Source organism: Hevea brasiliensis, unplaced genomic scaffold, assembly GCF_030052815.1.
Source record: "Hevea brasiliensis isolate MT/VB/25A 57/8 unplaced genomic scaffold, ASM3005281v1 Scaf31, whole genome shotgun sequence".
Classification (NCBI taxonomy): Eukaryota; Viridiplantae; Streptophyta; class Magnoliopsida; order Malpighiales; family Euphorbiaceae; genus Hevea; species Hevea brasiliensis.
Window position 1 is genome coordinate 271037 of NW_026614818.1, and position 24939 is coordinate 295975.

At 33.6% G+C, this 24939-nt stretch overlaps 1 non-coding gene across 1 annotated transcript; it reads left to right on the forward strand.

The window, feature by feature from the left end:
- Window positions 1-4913: 4913 nt before the first annotated feature.
- Window positions 4914-5021, forward strand: LOC131177018 (small nucleolar RNA R71). The gene has a single exon (XR_009146762.1). It is a non-coding gene; the product is annotated as a small nucleolar RNA R71 (small nucleolar RNA).
- Window positions 5022-24939: the final 19918 nt, after the last annotated feature.

Genomic DNA, 24939 nt, shown 5'->3' on the forward strand with positions numbered 1-24939 from the left:
ATCCCATAGGCAAACTTCCTACTCCTATCTCCACTAATGTAGCAAGTATATTCAAAAGATCAAAGGTCTTTTTAGGAATGTAATGGGGCTATGGGGTTCAAAATGAGGCTAAGAAGAAAAAGGGTAAAAAGGATTCAAAGCATGAGAATATTTTCAATCTTGAAAATATAAGGTACACCCTTTTTTTTTTCTCTCTTATTTTTTTTTTTTTTTTTTTTTTTTTTATATATATAAGGAGAAGAGAAATACACAATGAGAATTTTCAAGTGCTAGCATACTTTACAAAATACATAAAATGGAAGGACACTTTGATACTTTAAGCTTGTATCTTGTATTTTCTCTTGATGATTGTCCCTAAAAGTGCCACCCCCAAACTCATTTCCTTTAATTACTTTGGTTGGATTTCTTTCAATTTGAATGACAATAATGAAAAGCATGTATACTAGCATTTTTACATCATGATAAGCATTTCTTCTCCTTTTTATTATTTTTTTTATCCCTTTTTTTTGTTTTTTTTATAGTGTACCTAATATTATAAATAATTATTCTCATGCAAAGGGTTAGAGTGTTTGGTTCATTAGCTAGGTAGCAATAAGGGTTTCAAGAAAAATTAGGAATATAAAGGCTCAAAGGGGTTTGCAAGGGTTAATTTTAATTAGGAAAAAGGCCAAAGGTTTAAAATGAGAAGGTTTAAATCAAAGAATGCCTAATCATCTCTCTTTTCAAGTATAAGCTGGTATTTCACCTCGAAAGGTTTAGAAAATTTATTCTAGGATTGGTGAGACACTACTTGACTACTTTTTATCCTATAGCTCTCTCTAAATACTTCCATCTCCAAATGACTAATTTGGTGGCTTTTTGGCTAAGAAGATAAAGGCAAACGACAAACACTTTAAAACTTTGCACCTCTTAGGAAACTTTCAATCCACAAACCCAATTAAAGGTAAGTCAAATCACTCTTATAAGCAACTTCCTATAACTCAAAGGACTTAGCAAAAATTTTATTTTATAAATGCATGATTCCTTAAAAAAAAAAAAATTGAGCAATGCATTAACTAAATAAAACAAATCTATTTGTAATATCTATATGGTATGATTCCTAGATAATGTGTAATGTATGTATATATGTACAATATAATGTATGCAATCTATTTACAATGTATATGTATGCTAATGAAATGGAATGAAATGTTTTTTTTTTTTTTACTATTTCCTATATTAAAATGTGAAAACTTTTTGCAAAAATCAAAATTAAAACATTAATGCATACCCCCAAACTCAAAATTGGACATTGTCCTCAATGTCTAAGGTAGTGCATAGTGAAATTCAAGTTAAAAATGAATAACCAGGTATTAGTGAAATGAAAAGCAAAGGTGAAAGGTTACCTGGCACAGGACAGTGATTTAGCAGCTTAAAGTGCATAATGCATGTTGCATAAGCAGATTGCATAAATTATGCAGTAAGAGTGTTCTGTAAAATAAGTGCATAAGCAGGCTGCACAAGTTATGCAGCATACAAAACCTTGAAATGAGTTGCATAAACAACTGCACAAGTTGTGCAGTGGACTAAAAACTGCAGCAAAATTATATAATAGAAAAAATGAAAAGAATTGTGGGTCAAGAAGGAATATACACTAGTATGCACAATTGGAGCTCACAATCATAAAGCAACAGTGAAAAGCCAAAGTTACCATCCATTCAATTTGTTCAGCAAACTAAATCAAAGCAAGTTAAATTTGTTCCAGCAACTATAAAAATGTAAACACTGTATATAAAGGGAAACTACTAGAAGCTAAACAAGAATAGATCAAGAATCAATCTATTTTTATGGCTTTGCCCTTGTCTAAAGAGTCTGCTGCTGAACTGGATGGGGGTGCTGCTGTTGAGGTGGTGGCTGGGATGGAGGTGATGGTGCACAAGTTATGCAGGTCCTTATGCAAGTTTCAGCAAAAATGAAATAACAGGAAGTTGAGTGATGCGAAACTGCATAAGTTATGCACTAAGTTGTGCAGTTTAAATGAAATGAGAAACAGGACAAAAATGAAGTATAAAAACTGCACAAGTTGTGCAGTTTGCCTATGCATAATTCAGCAGAAACAAAAGTTGATAAAATCACTTTGCAAATTTGGAAATTGCAAGGGAAAATGACTTTTAATGTTTAAACTTCATTAAAAATGAGAATTTTTAGCCAAAAAATTGCATGAATCATTAAAAATTAACATAAAAATTCATCAACATATGCAAATCCAAATTAGTTGCACATTCAAGTTCATGATAGCAAAAATTTCTACACAAAAACTTGTGAGCAATATCATTTCAACTCAAAACCTGCAGCTTGACATTAATCACATTTTAAGCTTAGCAAGAACTAATACCACTGCACTACAATCAGAAAGTTGCATTTATCCATAAAAACAAATCATGCATGCTCAGTTTTTCCAATCCAGCACCATAAAATTGAATAACACAGCCCAATTGAGCTCACAACCATAAAAATGAACCACTCACCATAATACCAACATTAAAGACATAGATATATGAAGATAATACACCCAACCTCAGCCAATAAGAAATAGTTGACAGCATATGCTCTAGAATTAGCTCACAAAAACTTCTTTGCACAAGCCAAAAGAAACTGCAACAAAGGCAACTAAAACAAATCAGTTTTGGCGAAGTAAATAATTAAAACATCAAGTAAGAATAACTTCCCAATAGTGCAATAGCCTCTAGTCCTTCAAAATGCATCTACAAAAGGAAAAATTCAACAATGTCAAAATTGAATTTGAGGGATATTTAAAATAAAACAAAAATAATGCAAATAGAATAAACTTAATAAAAACAGAATAAAGAAACTTGGGGTGCCTCCCAAGAGCGCTAATTTATGGTCCTTAGCTTGACCCTTGTCATGTTTCATGGTGGCTGGAACTGGAATTTATTGCCTCTATTTCCAATAGGTGCTTCAATGAATCTATACTTCATTTTCTTTCCATCACATGAGAAGATCCTTGTTGCTTTGTCTAAAAATCCAACTATTTCTTTCTTAACGACCTTTGGTGCATCTTTTTCTTTGAGAGATGGTTGCTTGACCTCACTTTTCTCCACTTGCTCAAGTTGAAAGATTGGTGCCATATGACAAGGTGGATTACTCTTTAAATATTGTGCAAATACAACCTCTTTTGGATTTTCATAAGTGATAGTCCCTTCATGGACAAGACAACTTTCAAGAGAAGCCTTTGGATAGCTCTTTCTAAAGTGCTCTTTTGCTAACTCATCAACTATATCAATTCTCAAACAAGAGTCTACATCTTCATGTTGCTTCTTTTTGTCATTGCCAATATTAAAGACTAATTGATCCTCTCCGACTCTAAGAGTAAGCTTTTCACCTTTCACGTTAATCAAAGCACCAGCTGTAGCCAGGAAAGGCCTCCCTAAAATAATTGGCATATGAGAATCCTCTTCCATGTCCAAAATGACAAAGTCAACTGGGATGTAAAATTTTCGAATCTTCAGTGGTATATTTTCCAAGATCCCTTCTGGATACTTAATTGATCTGTCTGCCAACTGAAGAGAAATGTGGGTTGGCTTAAGATCTCCCATGTTAAGCTTCTCATAGATGGAGAGGGGCATAAGGCTTACACTAGCCCATAAATCACATAAAGCTTTTATAGAACATGATTCCCCAATGTGGCATGGAATTGAAAAACCCCCTGGATCCTTGAGCTTTGGAGGAAGTTTCCTTTGGAGGATAGCACTGATTCCTCAGTTAAGGCTACAGTCTCATAATCTTCAAGTGTTCTTTTGTTTGAGAGAATTTCTTTCAAAAACTTAGCATAAGAAGGCATTTAGGAAAGAGCATCAATAAAAGGCACATTTATATATAGCTTCTTTAAAACCTCTAAGAACTTCCCAAATTGCTTATCAAGCTTGGCTTTTTGAAATCTCTGTGGAAAGGGAAGCTGTGGCTTGTAAGGCTCTGGAGGTATATATTTCTCTTCTTTCTCTCCAACCACCTCCTTACCTTTTCTTGCACTCCCTTTTTCACTCTTTTGTTTTTCATCTCTCTCAACATCTTTCTCATTTTCTCTCTTCTCAACTTTTTCACTCTTCTTAGTATGTACTATTTTACCACTTCTCAGTGTGATGGCATGACATTGCTCCCTTAGATTTTCTATCTGACTAGGAAGTCTTCCCATTGATTTGGTACCTGAAGAGCTTGCTTGTTGTGCAATCTGATTTTCCAGCATCCTATTGTGTGTTTGCATTTGCTCCAGCCTTACTTTCATCTCTCTCATCTCTTCATCATGCTTAGTTTGATTAGCAAGAATTTGTTGTAATAAAGCCTTTGTGGTAGAAACTTTGTTCTTGCTGATTTAGTAGAGGTGCAGGATTTGCATTCTTTTGCTGAAATGAAAACTAGGTGGTGGTTGCCTAGGTTGTTGGTATTGATGCCCTTGTTGTTGTGGTGGAAAGTTCTGAGTTGAAGCTTGATTTTGCTGATTCTCCCATGAAAAATTGGGATGATTCCTCCAAGCATATGAAGGATAATCTACTCCATAGCTCATTGTTCCTTCTGCATAAGTAACTTGTTGAGAACTTCCAGAGCATGATGATGAACTGACTAGCATACTTAAATCCTCCATTTTCTTAGCAAGGACATTAGTGAGTGCATCAAATTTGGCATTGATCATGTTGAATGGATCAAGCTTATACATTCCAGCAACTTGCCTTTTTTGAGTTGGAGTTGACCCTCTTGGACTACTCCATAGATGACCGTTCTTTGCTATTTTCTCTAACAACTCATAAGCTTTATCTTCATGCTTAATGATGAATTCCCCTCCAGTTTGAGCATCAATGATTCCTCTAATAGCAGGAGTGACATTTGTGTAAAAATTCTGGTTTATCATCCATTTAGGAATGGCATGATGTGGACATTGTCTCTCCAACTCCTTCCATCTCATCCATGACTCATAAAGAGTCTCATCTTCTCTTGATCTAAAAACAATCATTTGATTCCTCAACTCTTGAGTTTTTCCAGGTGGAAAGTATTGGGCAAGAAATGCATCAGTGAGCTGCTCCCAATTTGTAATTGAGTTATGAGGTAAAGAATCAAGCCAATCCAATGCTCTATCTTTCAAAGAGAATGGAAATAATTTTAACCTTGCTGCATCATCAGACACTCCTGGTTGCTTTTGCATATCATAGATCATAACAAACTTCTTAAGATGAGTATGAGGATTTTCTGAAGGATGACCTCCGAATTGAGAATTTTGAATCATTTGTAGTACTCCAAAATCCATCTTATAACTTTTTGCATCAATTCTTGGTCTTGCTATACTCTTTCTTAAGTCATCAAAATGAGGAAATGCATGATCCATCATACTTCCCTTAGGCACATTAGCATTTACAACTTCTTTACCATGAGCTACATTTTCATTGTCGATCATTTTTAGCATTATCACCACCGATTCCAACTCTTTCTTCAGCCATTTCTTGTTCAATTTCAGCTGCTCTCAATGCTTCTTTTTTTCTTCTAGTTTCTTTCTTGTTGGCTCTACAAAACTTCTTAATTTCAAGATTAAATAATAAGGATGTGTCACTTGTGCTTCTAGCTCTTCTCATAAATGATTAAGAGTACCTAAAAAAGAATAAATAAACACAAAATGAAAAGATAACAAAGATAAAACTATAAACAACTAAAATAATCAAGAATTCAATCTTAAACTAACAACTCCCTGACAACGGCGCCAAAAACTTGATGTGTCCCAACCGCAAGTGCACGGGTCGTTCAAGTAGTATAGAAAAAGATATTGTTCCCACAGAGAGTTGTGTTTTCAATTGAATTTTTGATGTAAAATAAAATATGTCAAAATTGTATTTTAATCAAATTAATAAAAGAAATTTATGAATTTGAAGCATAAGGTATGAAAATGCAAAACTAAATTCAAATAATGACTAATTTAATAATTCGCAAAATAAAGAAATTGATAATATTAATAATGAAAATGAATAAAATGAGATTAAACTAAACACTCTAAAGTAAAATTCCAAGCAATAATTGATAAAAGACGATTCTGGAGTTAAGGGTTCATATTTAAGTCATTTTGGGATTTTCCCTAGCTAGCCCAATACATGAAATTTAAGGGTTTAAAGGAGATTAATTCTAAAATCCTTTGAAAACTCTTTCGAGTGAGACAAAGAGTACCTTAATTAACTTAATCCTATTTTCGTGGAGTTAAAATTAACCAAGACCCATTATGTTCTTTAATCAATCTATTAAAACCCTCTTAACCCTTAGTCTATTTCTAAATCTAAGTTAATTAAGTCCAATTTCTTGATTAACTATCACTTGGTTTTCTCCTTTCGGTGCTTCAACCAAGGATTAATAACATAACTTAATAGGGCTCTTCATTAAGCATGTGAATAAGCACACAAGAAATGGATTAAACCTCATAAATTTCATTAAATTGGGACTAACCCAGTTCAAATCCATAAAAATAACTAAAATATTACATCCCTTACTCCAGAATCAAAGAAAACTACTCACAATCCATGTTTAACACAAGAAATTCTAAGTAAAAGAGAAAATAAATCATGAAAATAAAATAAAACTAAAGAAACCCGATACAAGAAAGGTAGGAAATATGCAAGAAAAGAAAAAAACTCCAAATCTTGTCTAGAAATGGAGAGATGACGTTTTGCTCTCTAATTTCTAACTCTTCCCCTGCTGCTGCTCCCTTTTTCGTCTCCTCTCCCTTTCTAAAATGAGAATAAGGGCCTATTTATATCTTTTTCTGACAAGTAGCCCTAAAATGGTGTGTTTGAGGTGTGTTTTTCATGTGAGAATCTTCTGTCAGCTCATTATGAAGGCTCCATAAAACTACATAAGTGGACTGCATAAGTTATGCAGTCCCTTATGCAGTTTTTGGCAGATTTCTGGGCCCTCTGTGTGAAGCTGCATAAGCAGGGTGAGAGACTGCATAAGTTATGCAGTTTTTTGTGAAGTTGCATAAACAGGGCATGAATCTGCATAAGTTATGTGGTAACTTATTGTCACGACCCAAAATTATGAACCGTGACCGGCGCATAATTTAAGTATTTTTAAATCATGCAAGCCTTATCAGAGTATCTTGAATGAATATATTGTCACTTACTAATCCCAAAAATAGACAAAATCCAAATAAACAAAATGCTGAATAAACATCATAAATATCCCATAAGTAAACTGCGGAGTCTCTACAGATTTCAATAAAAACTTAAACTGTTCAATAAACTAAACTAATTATTAGCCCGAGAAAATATGAATTCGGGCATACCATGAGAACAAAATCAAAGTTGTCCCTCTCCAGAAAATGGACTGAATATTTGGATCACCGCAGAATTCTCCGATCCAAACAGATAATGCATGAGAAAACGTGGTTTGAGCTAGATGCTCAGTGAATGATAATTATAGCACACAACGGAATAGGAACAGGCAGACGCTTGATTAATTTCACAATAAATTTCTATTCAATAAAATCATGCTCATGCTGTCAAAATCATTAATAAAATAATTTCGTAAAACATATATATAAAATAAATTCATTCAATAAAATTTTTATGGTACAGTGCACCAGGGTGATGATACCCCACACCACCAAAGGTCGGATGGTGTAGCGCTACGGATATTAGATACCTTCCTCCTCCTTCACAGATATCAATGCATATGATACTAATGCAAACCATAAATTGCAATGATGCATGACTCGACAATGCAACCTAATACCGTGATAGTCCACACGGCGGGGCGGATAACGAAAATGAGCGCACGGTACCAATTCAAAACAGAAAATCAATTTGTAAAAATCAATCAAAATTCAATAAAAAATTTCAGATAGCAAATAATAACTGATAGTGCAATTCCAATAGTGTATTTCAATAGTTTCAGAGAGTCAATAAAATCAAATCAATCTCAAATCAATTCAATAAAATCAAATCAATCTCAAATCAATTCAATAAAATCAAATCAATCTCAAATCAATTCAGTAACACATCAGTAAATTTTATAGTCAAATATCAATCAATATAAATACATTAAAGGCACATTCTAATCCTAATGGGTCTAATGCATAGATAGTTGGCAAAATCAATTATTTAATCAAAATAGAAATAAAATTTAATAATAAAATAAAACTATAAAAAATCACATATAAAATCATTGTTAAAATATTGATTTAAAATTTCATTTAATAACAAACTTAATACTAAGAAATTTTAAAAGGGACAAAACGGTGCCATGTACTATAATTACCACTCACCGAACCTCCAAGACAATAGTTATTTTAATGGAAGAGAGACAATTTCAATGATGATTGAATATTCAAATCTCCTACACACCCAAAATATTAAAGGAAAATATCAAATAATAATAAAATATAATAACTCTTGTTTATATATATATATATATATATATATATATATATATATATATATATATATATATATATATATATATATATATATATGGACAGGAAGCACTGAAGTGTATTGGGACGTGGAAGCACTGCATATATATATATATATATATATATATATATATATATATATATATATATATATATAATGAATATATATATATATATATATATATATATATATATATATATATATATATATATATAATGAACAGGATTGACGCTTCAATTTACAAAGATGAACAGACGCTCTAATTGCTTCCAATGTATATATATATATATAATCTAAACTTAAAGATATTTTCTCACAGCAATTATGATCAATCCAATTAAGTACCAGTAGTTAAAGAGAATAAAAATAAATTTATAGAGTAGTTGTAACAAATCGAGAAAAGAAAATAAAATCAAATTCACCCATTATTGAATAAAGAATGAGAATTTTTACCTTGAAAACAGAATCGAACGTGGTGCATAGAGAAGTAAAAATTTAGGGATTCTCTGTTGAGAGTATTTGATAGAAAAAGGAGGTGACAAACAGGTTTTGAGAGCAAAGTTTAGCAGAAGAGATGATTAGGGTATATATATATTTCAAGAGTTCTATTAGGTTTAGAATGGAAATAGAGTTATTATTGAACTGGGTTGTTCAGATTGCAGATATATATTTAATTTCAAAAATAATATATATATCTAAAAATAAATAAGCAGACCATCTAATAAAAAAATATATATTTTTTTATAAATATATTAAATTATTGTTAGCTAATTAAAATAAAATAATAATAAATAATAAATATATATGGGTTTCCACATACTTCCCCCCTTAAAAAAAATTCGGTCCCCGAATTTGAATAGACAAAATTCTAACCTGAAGAATCAAATAAGTGAGGATATTTGGCTCGCATTTCAGATTCTGCCTCCCATGTGGCCTCACTACTTGAGTGATTATGCCACAAGACTTTGATCAAAGCCACTTCCTTAGACCGGAGTTTCCTAATTTGTCGATCTAAAATCTTTACTGGTTGTTTCTCGTATGACATATCATCCCTAAATTGCATGGTTTGAGGTTGTAAAACATGAGATGGATTTGGTACATACTTCCTAAGCATAGAAATATGGAAAACTGGATGTACATGTACAAAACCAGGTGGAAGGGCTAAACGGTAAGCAACTGCTCCAATTCTCTCCAAAATTTCAAATGGACCAACAGAACGAGGGCTAAGCTTCCCTTTCTTCCCAAACCTCATGATTCCTTTCATAGGGAAAACTCTCAGAAATACATGATCACCAATCATAAATTCTACATCTTTACGCTTAGGGTCAGCATAACTTCTCTGTCGACTTTGAGCAGTCAAAAGTTGATCACGAATTAGACGAACCTTCTCTGAAGTTAATTGTATCAACTCTGGTCTAGTAAGCCTTCTTTCTCCAATTTCATCCCAACAAACCGGTGACCTACACTTTCGACCATATAATGCCTCGTATGGAGCCATCTCTATACTTGCCTGATAACTGTTATTATAAGCAAACTCCACTAAAGGCAAATGATGATCCCAACAGCCACCAAAATCCATAACGCATGCACGAAGCATGTCCTCTAATGTCCAGATGGTCCTTGCCGACGTCCATCCGTCTGAGGGTGAAAAGCAGTACTAAAGTCTACTCGTGTTCCTAAAGCTTCTTGGAATTTCTTCCAAAATCGAGAAGTAAACTGAGTACCACGATCAGAGACAATGGAAACTGGAACTCCATGAAGACTAACAATCTTGTTTATATACAACTGTGCAAGTTTAGCAAAGTCATATGTAGTCTTCACAGGAAGGAAATGAGCAAATTTTGTCAATCATCACTATCACCCAGATTGCATTGTAACCACCTCGTGTACTAGGTAAACCCACAACAAAGTCCATGGCAATATGCTCCCATTTCCACTCAGGAATAGGCAATGGCTGAAGTAACCCAGATGGTCTCTGATGTTCTCGCTTAACTCACGACAAGTCAAACATTTAGTAACAAAGTCCGCAATATCCCTCTTCATGCCACCCCACCAATAATGCTCCTTAAATCACGGTACATCTTAGTTAAACACGGTGTACTGTGTGCGAAATGGTGTGCCTCCTCCATGATTTCTCTTCTCAACTCATCAACATTGGGGACACAAAGTCTAGTGCCATAACGAAGAACTCCATCATCATTCAACATGAATCCTTGAGCTTGGCCTTGATGAATATTATCTATAATCTCACACAGCTGAGAATCCCTCTTTTGAGCAGCCTTAATTCGATCAATCAAGGTAGGCCTAACTCGAAAATGTGCTAAGAATGATCCAGCTATGATTTCAAACTCTACTCCCTGATCTAGCATCTCATGTAATTCACCAATCAAAGGCCTCATCTTGGTAGATATATGGGCTAAACTACCAGAAGACTTCCTGCTTAGAGCATCAGCCACTACATTAGCTTTTCCAAGATGATAATGTATGGTGCAATCATAATCCTTCAGCAATTCTACCCATCTTCTTTGCCTAAAATTAAGATCACGTTGGTCAAAGATGTATTTGAGACTTTTGTGGTCAGTGAAGATTTCACATGTCTCACCATACAGATAGTGCCTCCAGATTTTTAAAGCAAAAATTACTGTAGCCATTTCCAAATCATAAGTTGGATAATTCTGCTTATGCCTTTTCAACTGACGAGAAGCATATGCAATAACCCGTCCATGCTGTATTAAAACACATCCTAAACCAATCCTAGAAGCATCACAATATACTACATAACCCCCTGATCCAGATGGAAGGGCTAACATCGTGTCAGTAGTTAAACGAGTCTTAAGCTCCTAAAACTCTTTCCACAAGCCTCAGACAACTGAAATTTCACATTCTTCTGTGTCAACTTAGTTAAAGATGCCATAATACGAGAGAAGTCTTGAATAAACCGTCTATAATACCCTGCTAAACCCAAGAAACTACGAATCTCTGACACAGTTGTGGGTCTAGGCCAATGAAGCACTGCTTCAACTTTTTTCTTATCAACGCACACCCCATCCTTAGATATTGTATGGCCTAGGAAAGCCACACTATCTAACCAAAACTCACATTTTGAGAACTTGGCATATAGCTTGTGTTCTCGTAAGGTCTGAAGGACAATTCTCAAATGCTGCTCATGCTCCTCCTTATTCTTTGAGTACACTAGAATGTCATCGATGAACACTATAACAAATTGATCTAAGAAAGGCTTGAAAACTCTATTCATGAGATCCATAAAAGCGGCCGGAGCATTGGTAAGACCAAAAGACATTACAAGAAATTCATAGTGTCCATACCTAGTCCTAAAGGCCGTCTTGAGTATGTCTTCTTTCTTAACCCTCAATTGATGATACCCAGATCGAAGATCAATCTTGGAAAAATACTTTGCACCTTGAAGTTGGTCAAACAGGTCATTTATGCGTGGGAGAGGATACTTATTACGCACAGTCACCTTATTCAATTGCCTATAATCAATGCACATTCTCAAATACCCATCCTTCTTCCGCACAAATAACACAGGAGCACCCCATGGAGAAACACTAAGGCGAATAAACCCCTTATCTAGTAGGTCCTGTAGTTGCTCCTTCAACTCTTTAAGTTCTGTGGGTGCCATACGATAAGGTGGCATAGATATGGGTTCAGTTCCAGGAACTAAGTCTATGCCAAACTCTACCTCTCGCTCCGGGGGTAAACCTGATAAATCTTCTGGAAACACATCAGGAAACTCCTTAACCACTGCAACATTCTCCAAACCTGCACCTTCTACCTGAACATCTCTAACATAAGCTAGATACCCTTTACACCTCTTTCGCAATAATCGTCTAGCACTCACTACGGAGATAAGATTACTAGAGGTTATACTGCGATCTCCCTAAAATTGAAATTCTGCCTCCCCAGGAATTTTAAAGAGTACAACTTTATTATGACAATCCAATGAAACGTGATAAGTGGCTAACCAATCCATGCCTAAAATCACATCAAACTCAAATATATCTAGAGAAACAAGATTTGTAGCTAATTCCCTATCTCCAATGTGAACTATACATCCCCTATACACCATATTAGTGTCGATTGCGTTCCTCATAGGTGTTGATACAGATAAAGGATACTCTAACAAATTAGGTGGTGTACTAAATATCATGGAAAAGTATGGGAAAACAAAAGAATGGTTGTGCCCCAGTCTTAGCCATAGGCATCTGTTCAGATGTCTGATTAATAGTTTGAGGTGGTACCTCCCTTGTTAGATCAAGGTTTGCACCATTAAGACCCTTGGCCCTAGTTCTCCTCTTACGTCTAACAGACCCAGGCACTTATTCATTTTAATAAACAAGCATTAAATTTGAAAATGTGAGCCAAATTAAGACAGGTGAGAAGGTACGAAGGATGCAGACATCTAAAGCAATGATAAACTGAAAAGACGTTAAGGATCCTATACTCCGCAAGTTTACTAGACCTCAACCGAGCTCTGATACCAACTTTGTCACGACCCAAAATTATGAACCGTGACCGGCGCATAATTTAAGTATTTTTAAATCATGCAAGCCTTATCAGAGTATCTTGAATGAATATATTGTCACTTACTAATCCCAAAAATAGACAAAATCCAAATAAACAAAATACTGAATAAACATCATAAATATCCCATAAGTAAATTGCAGAGTCTCTACAGATTTCAATAAAAAGTTAAACTGTTCAGTAAACTAAACTAATTAGGAGCCCGAGAAAATATGAATTCGGGCATACCATGAAAACAAATCAAAGTTGTCCCTCTCTAGAAAATGGATTGAATATTTGGATCACCGCAGAATTCTACCGATCCAAAACAGATAATGCATGAGAAAACGTGGTTTGAGCTAGATGCTCAGTGAATGATAATTATAGCACACAACGGAATAGGAACAGGCAGACGCTTGATTAATTTCACAATAAATTTCTATTCAATAAAATCATGCTCATCTTTGTCACAAAATCATTAATAAAATAATTTCAGAAACATATATATAAAATAAATTCATTCAATAAAATTTTTATGGTATAAAGGCACTGTGGTGATGATACCCTACATCACCAAAGGTCAGATGGTAAGCGCGCTACCAGATATTAGATACCTTCCTCCTCCTTCACAGATATCAATGCATATGATACTAATGCAAACCATAAATTGCAATGATGCATGACTCGACAATGCAACCTAATACCGTGATAGTCCACACACGGGGCGGATAATGAGTAAACATCAAGCACGGTACCAATTCAAAACAGAAAATCAATTTGTAAAAATCAATCAAAATTCAATAAAAAATTTCAGATAGCAAATAATAACTGATAGTGCAATTCCAATAGTGTATTTCAATAGTTTCAGAGAGTCAATAAAATCAAATCAATCTCAAATCAATTCAATAAAATCAAATCAATCTCAAATCAATTCAATAAAATCAAATTAATCTCAAATCAATTCAGTAACACATCAGTAAATTTTATAGTCAAATATCAATCAATATAAATACATTAAAGGCCTGTTCCCGGAATCCTAATGGGTCTAATGCATAGATAGTTGGCAAAATCAATTATTTAATCAAAATCGAAATAAAATTTAATAATAAAATAAAACTATAAAAAATCACATATAAAATCATTGTTAAAATATTGATTTAAAATTTCATTTAATAACAAACTTAATACTAAGAAATTTTAAAAGGGACAAAAACGGTGCCATGTACTATAATTACCACTCACCTGGAACCTCCAAGACAATAGTTATTTTAATGGAAGAGAGACAATTTCAACTGACTGATTGAATATTCAAATCTCCTACACACCCAAAATATTAAAGGAAAATATCAAATAATAATAAAATATAATAACTCTTGTTTATATATATATATATATATATATATATATATATATATATATATATATATATATATATATATATATATATATATATGGGACGGGGAAGCACTGAAGTGTATTGGGACGTGGAAGCACTGCAGTATATATATATATATATATATATATATATATATATATATATATATATATAATGAACAGGGATGGGACGGGGAAGCAACGAAGTATGTATATATATATATATATATATATATATATATATATATATATATATATATATATATATATATATATATATATATATATATATATATATATAATGATGAACAGGGATTGACGCTTCAATTTCTGCCAAAGATGAACAGGACGCTTCTAATTGCTTCCAATGTATATATATATATATATAATCTAAACTTAAAGATATTTTCTCACAGCAATTATGATCAATCCAATTAAGTACCAGTAGTTAAAGAGAATAAAAATAAATTTATAGAGTAGTTGTAACAAATCGAGAAAAGAAAATAAAATCAAATTCACCCATTATTGAATAAAGAATGAGAATTTTTACCTTGAAAACAGAATCGAACGTGGTGCATAGAGAAGTAAAAATTTAGGGATTCTCTGTTGAGAGTATTTGATAGAAAAAGGAGGTGACAAACAGGTTTTGAGAGCAAAGTTTAGCAGAAGAGATGATTAGGGTATATATATATTTCAAGAGTTCTATTAGGTTTAGAATGGAAATAGAGTTATTATTGAACTGGGTTGTTCAGATTGCAGATATATATTTAATTTCAAAAATAATATATATATCTAAAAATAAATAAGCAGACCATCTAATAAAAAAAAATATATTTTTTTATAAATATATTAAATTATTGTTAGCTAATTAAAATAAAATAATAATAAATAATAAATATATATGGGTTTCCACACTTATGCAGATTTCAGCAGGTTTGGAAAATTGCTTCTTCTCCTTGTGCAGAACTGCACAACTTATGCGGCAAGTTATGCGTAATTTGGCCAATGCATACTTCAACTTTGAAACTTGTTTTTGACATCGTTGGCTGTAGAAATCACTCTTCATTGGCAAAATTTCTTTTTTAGTCCCTTAAAAATACCATTTTTCCTACAAAACAAAGTAAAATTATAAATTAATCCAAAAATTGACAATCATGAAAAACTATCTAAATAACTAATAAAATTGGCTAAAAGTGACTAACAATTAAATAAAATGGCCATGAAATTAAACCTAAATGACTATGCAAAATGCATGTATCACTAGTGCATCAGTTCAGCATAAATCTCTACCTCACTTGCTTTGAAGTTGGCAAGAACTTAAAAAAATGTAAAATTGTAACTAGTATAAGATCTCAAACTTGTAGTCATTCAATTCTCAGTAGAAAAGGTGAAACTTCTACCTATTTATTTAACAGTGTAAAAGCATACGAGTAATTTCTTGTATAATAGTGAAGGAAATTTCAAGCGAAATTGCTTAAAAATATAACATTTTACGTCTTTTTCCTTGACAAAGATACATACTAATACACAAAGTACAAGCTTCAATATAATGAATTGTTTTGTTTGGTTTTCTAATGAAAAAATGGATAAAATCAAACCAAATTGAATAGTTCATTTTCCTAATTAATTGTTATTACAACCTAAATTAGAGTTAAAAATAAAAAAAATATGATTAAAATTAGATTTAAAATGAATTAAAAGTACAAAGATAGTGGAGGGATTAGGTTGATAGTTCGACCATATGCCATTACTAACCTTCCTAGAGGGTGTAAGGGGCAAAATATGGAAAATATGAGTCAGTATAAATATTATAAATTTTATCTATTATAACAAATTATGAAAATTGAAAATTTTATAGTTAAACCACATGAATTTAGTGTTTCAATTTTTCTTCTTTTTTCTATATTATGTGGCATGTGCTATTAATTTATATGCTTACTATATTATAACCCAATAATACTATAGCCATCTTTAAAATTATAATGTCTTACATTAAAAAAAAAAATCATCAAGATATCCACCACCCTCCTATAATACATAGGGTGCTTTATATATTAACATCAGCTTTTGTTTGGAGCTCCGGATTATGAGTTTGGCCTTTAATGGCTTAGTGAGGAAAATTCCTGCCAAGCTAGCCTCTTTAAATGAGATTGTGATGCTTTTCCTCGGTAAAAACAACCTCACGAGAAAGATTCCATAATGGAAACCTTTCGTCCCTCCAACGTTTCTCTGTAGTATATAATCATTTGGAAGGAAAAATTGCAAATGAATTGGGACGAATAACAAGCTTAACTTTGCTTGTGATAGGAGCCAATAATCTGGTTGGTTCAATTCCTTGTAACCTCTATAATATCTCATCCATCGTTGCGCTATTTGCAGCACATAATCAATTGCATGGGAAGCTCCTAAAGAAACATAGGGCTCACTCTTCTTAACTCTGCAAATTTTGCAAATTGGCTTGAACCAATTTTACTAAGTATTCCATTTCATTGATTTAATGCTTCTCACTTGAAATAGTTGACATCTCTTTAAAAGTTTCACAGAGAAGTCCCAATCAACTGGGAGATTTGAATGGTCTTCAAAGGTCAAATTGAAATTCAATTTTCTCGCAATATTTCAAGTCGATTGATTTGGCTTTCAAAACGTCTCACAAATCGCAACAATGTCCAAAAATTATCCCTTGTTGATAATAATTTTGACGGTGAATTACCTAGCACCATAGTTAATATGTCTACCCTCGTGGATTTAACTATAGGAAGAAACCAAACCTCCGAAGAATTCCACAGATATTGGGAATCTTGTCAATTTGTATCGATTAGGCATCGAGGAAAATCATTTTTCTTGCAGCATTCCAATTTCTTTCGAGAGGCTTCAAAAGCTTGAAGGATTGTATTTGCATTCAAACAAGTTGTTAGGACAAATCACTCCAACCACAGGTAACATCACCCAACTGTATGAGCTTTGGTTAGGAAAAAACAAATTAGAAGGGAATATAACATCAAGTATAGCTCATCGCCAAAATCGCTAAGGTCAATGTTGCAAAAAATAACCTGACTGGTATCATACCCCAACAAATTCTTGGTCTGTCCTTTCTATCACAACTTCTTAACTTGTCATATAACTCATTGACAGGTCCGTTACCTAAGAAGTTGGCCACCTGAAAAATATTGGTGCATTAGATATCTCAGAGAATAAATTTTCTGGTGAAATTCCTGGGTCAATAGGTGAACGTTTGAGAGTAAATTTCCTTTACATGCAGGGTAACTTTCTCCAATGACCCATTCCTTCATCCCTTGCTTCCTTGAGGGGTCTCCAATCCTTAGAACTGTCAAGAAACGACTTATCAGGAAATATTCCAAAAGAGATAGAAAAGCTTTCTTTTTTGCAATATCTGAATCTTTCTTTCAATAATCTTGAGGGTGAGGTACCAATCAATGGAGTGTTCAGCGGTGTGACAGTATTTTCACTCATTGGAAACAAAAATCTTTGTGGAGGTATCCTAATCGCAGCCTACCACTTGCCCCATCGAGTGAAAGAAACACAAAAACTCTCCTGTTGCCATTATACTTGCAATAATCATCAGTTCAACTATGCTTTTCTTGAAAATAACATTCTTAAGGGTTTTCTACCTGCGAAAATCAAGAAATAATTCATCATCTGGTCCTTTTATTCTTGATAAGCTCCTTTGAATTCCATACTAGGAACTTCTCCAAGCAACGCAGGGATTCTCTTTAGACAAACTCAACCTTCGACAATGTTAGAGCTGTAAAAGTTTCCTTAGAGACTCAAAAGTCAAAGATATTTTGTATGTTAACTTTAGTTAGTATAATGTTTGGTGTAAAGGAGTGATAATGCATAATTTATGGAGTAAATTCTGAAAAGTAATTCTGCAGTAGGTATGGCTCATGTACTGCTTTTGTAATGTGTCTCCTATACAAGGAGCTTTATGTTAATGAAAGTGTGTGAGTGCATATGTTCTATTCCAGAAAAAACTTATGTTTAGTTCTCTCATTTTTATGCTATGAAATTCAACAAATGGTAAAAAAAAAAAAGAAAAAAAAATCTTGTGAGTTTGAGTGTTAAACACTAAGCGTGAGTGAAAATGTCTGGTTTTTCTTCCATAGCACCTCCTTCTTTCAATGGAGACAACTATCCAGTTTGGGTAGTGAAGATGAGATCTTTTCTGAAAGCAATGAATTTGTGGGAATCTGTAGAATCAGATGCAGATCCAACTCCTCTTGGAAGTGATCCCACTTTGGCATAGATCAAGAAGTATGAGGAAGATAAAGCAAAGAAACATAAGGCTCTCACCTGTATCCATTCAAAGAATGACTGATGCTACCTTTTCCAAAATTATGGCCTGTGAAACAACAAAGGAAGCTTGGGATAAGTTGAAAGAAGAGTTTGAAGGGAGTGACAGAGTAAAATTAGTCAAGCTCCTCACTTTAAAAAGATAATTTGAGATACTTAAAATGAAGGAGTCTGAATCTGTTAAAGATTACGCAACAAAGTTAATGGATTTAGTTAATCAAATGAGACTTTATGATGAAGAGCTCACTGATCAAAAGGTAGTTGAGAAAATTATGATCAGTGTTCTAGATAAATTTGAAGCTAAAATAGCAGCTATTGAGGAGTCTTGTGACTTGAAAAAGCTCACCATAGCTAAATTGATTAGCAAGCTTTAGGCACAAGAGCAGAGAGCTTCAATAAGAGTTGAAGGTGTCATTGAAGGTGCTTTTCAAGCAAAAACTAATGGAAAGCAGCCCAATGTTGGATCTAAGGACAAGAAGAAAGCTTTTAATGATAAAGATGGGAAAGGAAAAGCTCCAGAGGGTTCCAGCTCTAAAGACACAAATAAGAGAGGGAAATTTCCACTATGTCCAGTATGCAAAAGAACAAACCACCTTGAAAAGGGATTGTTGGTTCAAGGATAAAGGAAAAATACAGTGCAGATTTTGTAAGAAGCATGGTCATATAGAGAAATTCTGTAGGCTTAAGCAGAATCAATCACAACAATAAGCTTTCCAACAAGCAAACTTTACTGAGGAGACTCAACAACATCATGATCACTTATTTGTGTCTTCACATGTTGCAAATGCATCTTCAAAGTAGCTATGGTTGGTAGATAGTGGCTGTACAAGTCATATGGCCAAAGATGCAAATCTTTTTGCTATTCTTGATAGATCAATTAAAACAAAAATGAAGCTTGGAAATGGAGCGATTGTGGAGGCTCAAGGCAAGGGTACAGTGGCTATTCAAACCAGGAAAGGTACAAAGCAAATTTCAGATGTTCTTTTTATTCCTGTTTTGGATAAGAACTTATTGAGTGTGGCTCAAATGTTAAACAAAGGCTATTCATTAGCTTTTAGAGATAATTTCTGCAGTATATATGATGCTAATGATGTTGAGATAGTAAGGATTAAAATGGTGGATAATAGTTTTCTTCTAAATTGTGCCTCTGTTAATGATCATGCTTATGTTTCAAAAATTGATGAATCAGTGCTTTGGCATAAAAGATATGGACATTTCAATATGAGATCTTTAGGGTTTATGCAGTCACATGGTATGGTTAGGGAAATGTCAGAAATACATGTTATTGATGATCTTTGTGAAAGTTGTGAGTTGAGGAAGCAACACAGAAAGGCATTTCCTGTTAATCAAGCTTGAGAGTCAAAATAAATTAGAATTGGTTCACACCGATTTATGTGGACCAATGAGGATCGCATCCTTAAGCTAATCAGATTTCTTGCTCTTCATAGATGATTTTACAAGAATGACTTGGGTCTATTTCTTAACCAATAAGTCCCAAATGTTCTCAATCTTCAAGAAATTCAAAAATCGTTGAAAACCAAAGTGGATGCAAGATCAAGACACTAAGATCCGATAATGGGAAGGAGTAGACTTCACATGAGTTTAATAAATTCTATGAAGAGGTCGAATCCATCATCAATTGATCGTAAGTTATACTCGAGCAAAATGGTATTTCCGAGAGGAAGAATAGGACGGCTATGGAAATGGCAAGGTGTATGTTGATTGAAAACAAAGGCTTCCTTTGATGTTTTGGGTCAAGCAATGTATACTACTGTATTTGTTAAATAGGCTGTCTACCAAATCAATTTCAAGCATGACTCCTATTGAAGCTTGGTTGGGTATCAAACCTTCTGCAAAGCATCTAAGAATATTTGTTTCTCTATGTTATGTTCATGTACCATCTGTAAATAGAGGGAAGTTGGATGATAAAGCAATAAAGGGCATTTTTCTTGGATATGCTACACAAAGTAAAGGCTACAGGATTTATAATCTTGAAACCAAGAAAATCATTTTGAGCAGAGGTGTAGAAGTGGATGAATCCACCTACTGGAGTTGGGATAAATGAAAGCCTCAGAAGAAATTTGATATGGTACAGCCAGTGATAGATTTGAATGGGAATTCAGGTGCTGGTTCTAGTTCAAATGCCCAAAATTCAATTGAAGACTCTACACTTGATGTTGACTCCATAATAGATTCTTCAATTTTGAAAACTAAGTCTCTTGTTGAAGTATATGAGAGATGTAATCTTGTAGTTTTTGATCCAACAAGTTATGAAAAAGCTTCCCAGCATGAAGAGTGGAAACAAGTAATGCAAGAAGAAATAGAAATGATTGATAAAAATGACACATGGGAATTAACAAGTAAGCCTAAAGATAAAGATGTTATTGGAGTAAAGTGGGTGTATAGGACCAAGTTAAATCCTGATGGTTCTATTTTCAAACATAAAGCTAGACTAGTGGTGATAGGGTATGCATAGATTGCAGGAGTAGATTATGGAGATACCTTCTCACCTGTGGCTAGGCATGACACTATCAAGCTTCTCGTTGCTATGGCAGCTCAATTGGGCTGGAAAGTGTATAATCTTGATGTAAAATCTGCATTTCTGAATGGTTTATTGCAGGAGGAGATTTATGTTCAACAACCAGAGGGCTTTGAAGTTTCTCGCAGTGAAGGCAAGGTCTACAGACTTAAGAAAGCACTTTATGGGTTAAAACAAGCCCCAAGGGTTTGGTACAGCAGAATTGATTCACATTTAATCAAACAAGGGTTTCAAAAAAGTCTCAATGAAGCCACACTATATGTCAAATGGTGTGAAAATGGAAAGCAACTGTTAGTTTCTTTGTATGTTGATGATCTGTTAGTGACTGGCAATGATTCGTATATGTTAAAAGAATTTAAAAAGAAATGGAGCAGTAATTTGAAATGTCAGACTTGGGGTTGATGGAATACTTTCTTGGAATGGAAATATACCAATGCTCATCGTATTTTCATTTCTTAAAGAAGGTATGCTTTGATGTCCTTAAGAAATTTAAAACGGACCAAAGCAAACTGCGGGCTACTCCTCCGTGCAAAATGTGATTAATAAGGAATGATGGTGAAAAAAATGTGTTGCATCACTTACGTAAGTTTAGTAGTGAGTTTGTTGTATTTAACAACCACAAAGCCAGATTTGATGTTCTCAGTAAGTCTCTTGTCCAGATTCATGAATACTCCAAGCCAATCTCACCTTGGGGCAGCTAAGAGAGTCTTGAGATACTTAAGAGGCACATCAGATTATGGAATATGGTGCAAAAAAAAAAAAGAAGCAAAGTTGGAGGGTTATTCTGATAGTGATTGGGCAGGCTGTGTAGATGATTCTAAAAGCACTTCAGGATATGTTTTCTCATTTGGATCAGGAGTGTTTTGCTGGAATTCAAGGAAGCAAGAGGTTGTGGCCCAATCCACTGCTAAAGCTAAATACATTTCAGCTACTGCTGCTACAAATCAAGCCATTTGGCTTCGAAAAATACTGAAGGATTTGGGACAAGAACAAAGTGATCCTACTGTGTTATGGTGTGATAACAAATCAGCTATTGCAATTGCAAATAATCTAGTGCAACATGGTAGGACAAAGCATATTAATGTGAAGTTTCACTCCATCAAAGAAGTAGAAAAGAAAAATGAAATTAAGATGATGCATTGCAGGTCTGAAGAACAATTAGCAGACATTATGACCTAGCCTCTACCAAGAGCAAGATTTGAAATTCTCAGAGAAATACTTGGAGTCTCAAAGAAAACTCTTAAGGAGGAGTGTTAGAGCTATAAGAGTTTCCTTAGAGACTCAAAAGTCAAAGATATTTTGTATGTTAACTTTAGTTAGTATAATGTTTGGTGTAAAGGAGTGATAATGCATAATTTATGGAGTAAATTCTGAAAAGTAATTCTGCAATAGGTATGTCTCATGTACTACTTTTGTAATGTGTCTCCTATACAAGGAGCTTTATGTTAATGAAAGTGTGTGAGTGCATATGTTCTATTCCAGAAAAACTTATGTTTAGTTCTCTCATTTTTATGCTATGAAATTCAACAGACAACACAGAGCTCCCAAGTGCTTCATTGCTGAGTGCAGAGCATTGTGAAACGTCACACACCGAAATCTAGTGAAGATCTTGACATACTGCTCTAGCATTGATTTTAAAGGCAATGATTAAAAGTCACAGTGCTTGATTTCATGGTGAATGGAAGTTTAGAAATGTGGTTGCATGCAAATGAGGATGGTATTAGTCAGTCAGGGAATTTAAACCTTCTTCAAAAGCTTCGAGTTGCCGTTGATTTGTTATCTACATTGCATTCTGCTCATATTGGTGATTTTGGATTAGCGAGACTACTTTCCAAAAGCTCAAATAATTCTTCTCAAGGCCAAATGAGCTCCAATGGGGTAAAGGGAACAATCGGATATATGCCTCCAGGTAAAATCTTTTATGCTTTTATTTATCACATAACCGCTCTGGCCATGTATATAATAAAAATGGAATTTCATATGCTTGCCTTATGAATATGGAATAGGTGGTGAGCCAAAGAACATATGGGGATTTGTACAAATTTGGAATAATTTTGTTAGAGATATTCATAGGACGGAGACCAATTGATGAAGTGTTCACAAATGGTTTGAATCTCCAAAACTTTGTTAGGTCTAAGCTACCAGACAAGTGTCGTAAGTTCTAGATCCCATGCTTATTGCAACAGAGAAGTGGGGGCGTAAGAAATATGAAGACAATGAGAGTGATGATTGTCAAACAGATTCCAAGAAAGTAATGTCAGATTGAAAATCTAAAATTATAAGGAAGCAATGTGCAAAAATGTGTTGCATCACCTCAAAAGAGGATTAGCATGCTCAAGATAACTACCAGAGATCAAATGAGTATGGGAGATGTCACAAGAAAACTAAACATCATCACAGAGGCTTTTGTTAGTGCAACGACTCGTTAAGATCCGACGAATTGTAAACCATAAATGGGTATGAGTTTAATTTTTAACACACTATCCGATTATATATATCTTCATATCCGCTATGTTTCAAAGACTACTCCGATTTGGATTGAATTGCAGAGGCATAAGTTATTCATTCAAGCATCCAGTTCTACTAACCTATGCTTGTGCATCTCATTAAATTTCAAGAATAACTATTCTCTTGATACCTTCCCCTATGAACATCACCTCCAAAAATAAACCTCAAGTTTTGCCTCTTGAACTGCTCATGAGGACTTCTCCGCACTTTTCTTTCAACTAAATCTAAAATCAATGTGTAGTTAAATCAATAAATGTCACCAACTATGTCAGAGAAGTATTTCATCCGTTGTGGTGAAACAAAATTTCATTCCCTTTAGAAATGGAAGTGAAAACAAATCTCTTGGAAATGAATTACCAAATTTAGAGTAAGATTATATCATTTTAAATCAAGAGTATTAGGATGTGGTGTTTTCGCACGCTAGGGAACGACAATAGCATGGGCATAAAATAAAGGACCAGCTTGGATCAAAAATAGCCCTTTTGACAAACAATCTGCAAGCCCAATGAAATTTCAATTCTAGTAGCTTAATGATGGAGGAGATTGAGAGCCAAATCCACACCCTCAGGGTCCAGTCTTGAGACTTAAGTCCCCTAAGGGTCACTATAAGGGTTCTAGGTGGCAGTGAAAAGTCTTCTGATTGTCTATAATTCCTTGTTGAACAATTGTCGCCATTTTCTTCTCTTAAACAGCTTAAGTTCAATGCTAATTGAAAAACAAAAATATATGAATTTTTTTAATTACATATTATTTTGTTTAATTTTTATTTTTTAAATATAAAAAATTTTTTAAATTACTAAGAATTAAATTTTTTATTTCAAACATGAAAATTAATAAAAAAATTAATTAAATTAAATTCTTACAAAATTTTAAATTTCAAACAAAATGATAAGAATCCTGGAAGACTTGTTCACTCTTTTCTTCTTGTTCTTCTTTTCTAATGCGATTAATAGTCATGAGTCATAATGCTTGGTTATTTTCTTTGAATAAAAGGAATCATAAAAGATGTTATCCCTTAAAATTTCATCCAAAAAAATCTTAAAAGAAAATCACTATATTATAACAAGTATATAAGTTTATGTAATATTTATTTTATGTAAACATCTATTGTTTTAATTAATTTTAAATTAAATATTAGTTAATCCACAATGAAGGCTATTACACTCAATTCATATAGGCATTTTAGGTAGTTTTGCATCTATTTTGCCCTTATATTTTAGTATATTTTATATTTTTAGCTTA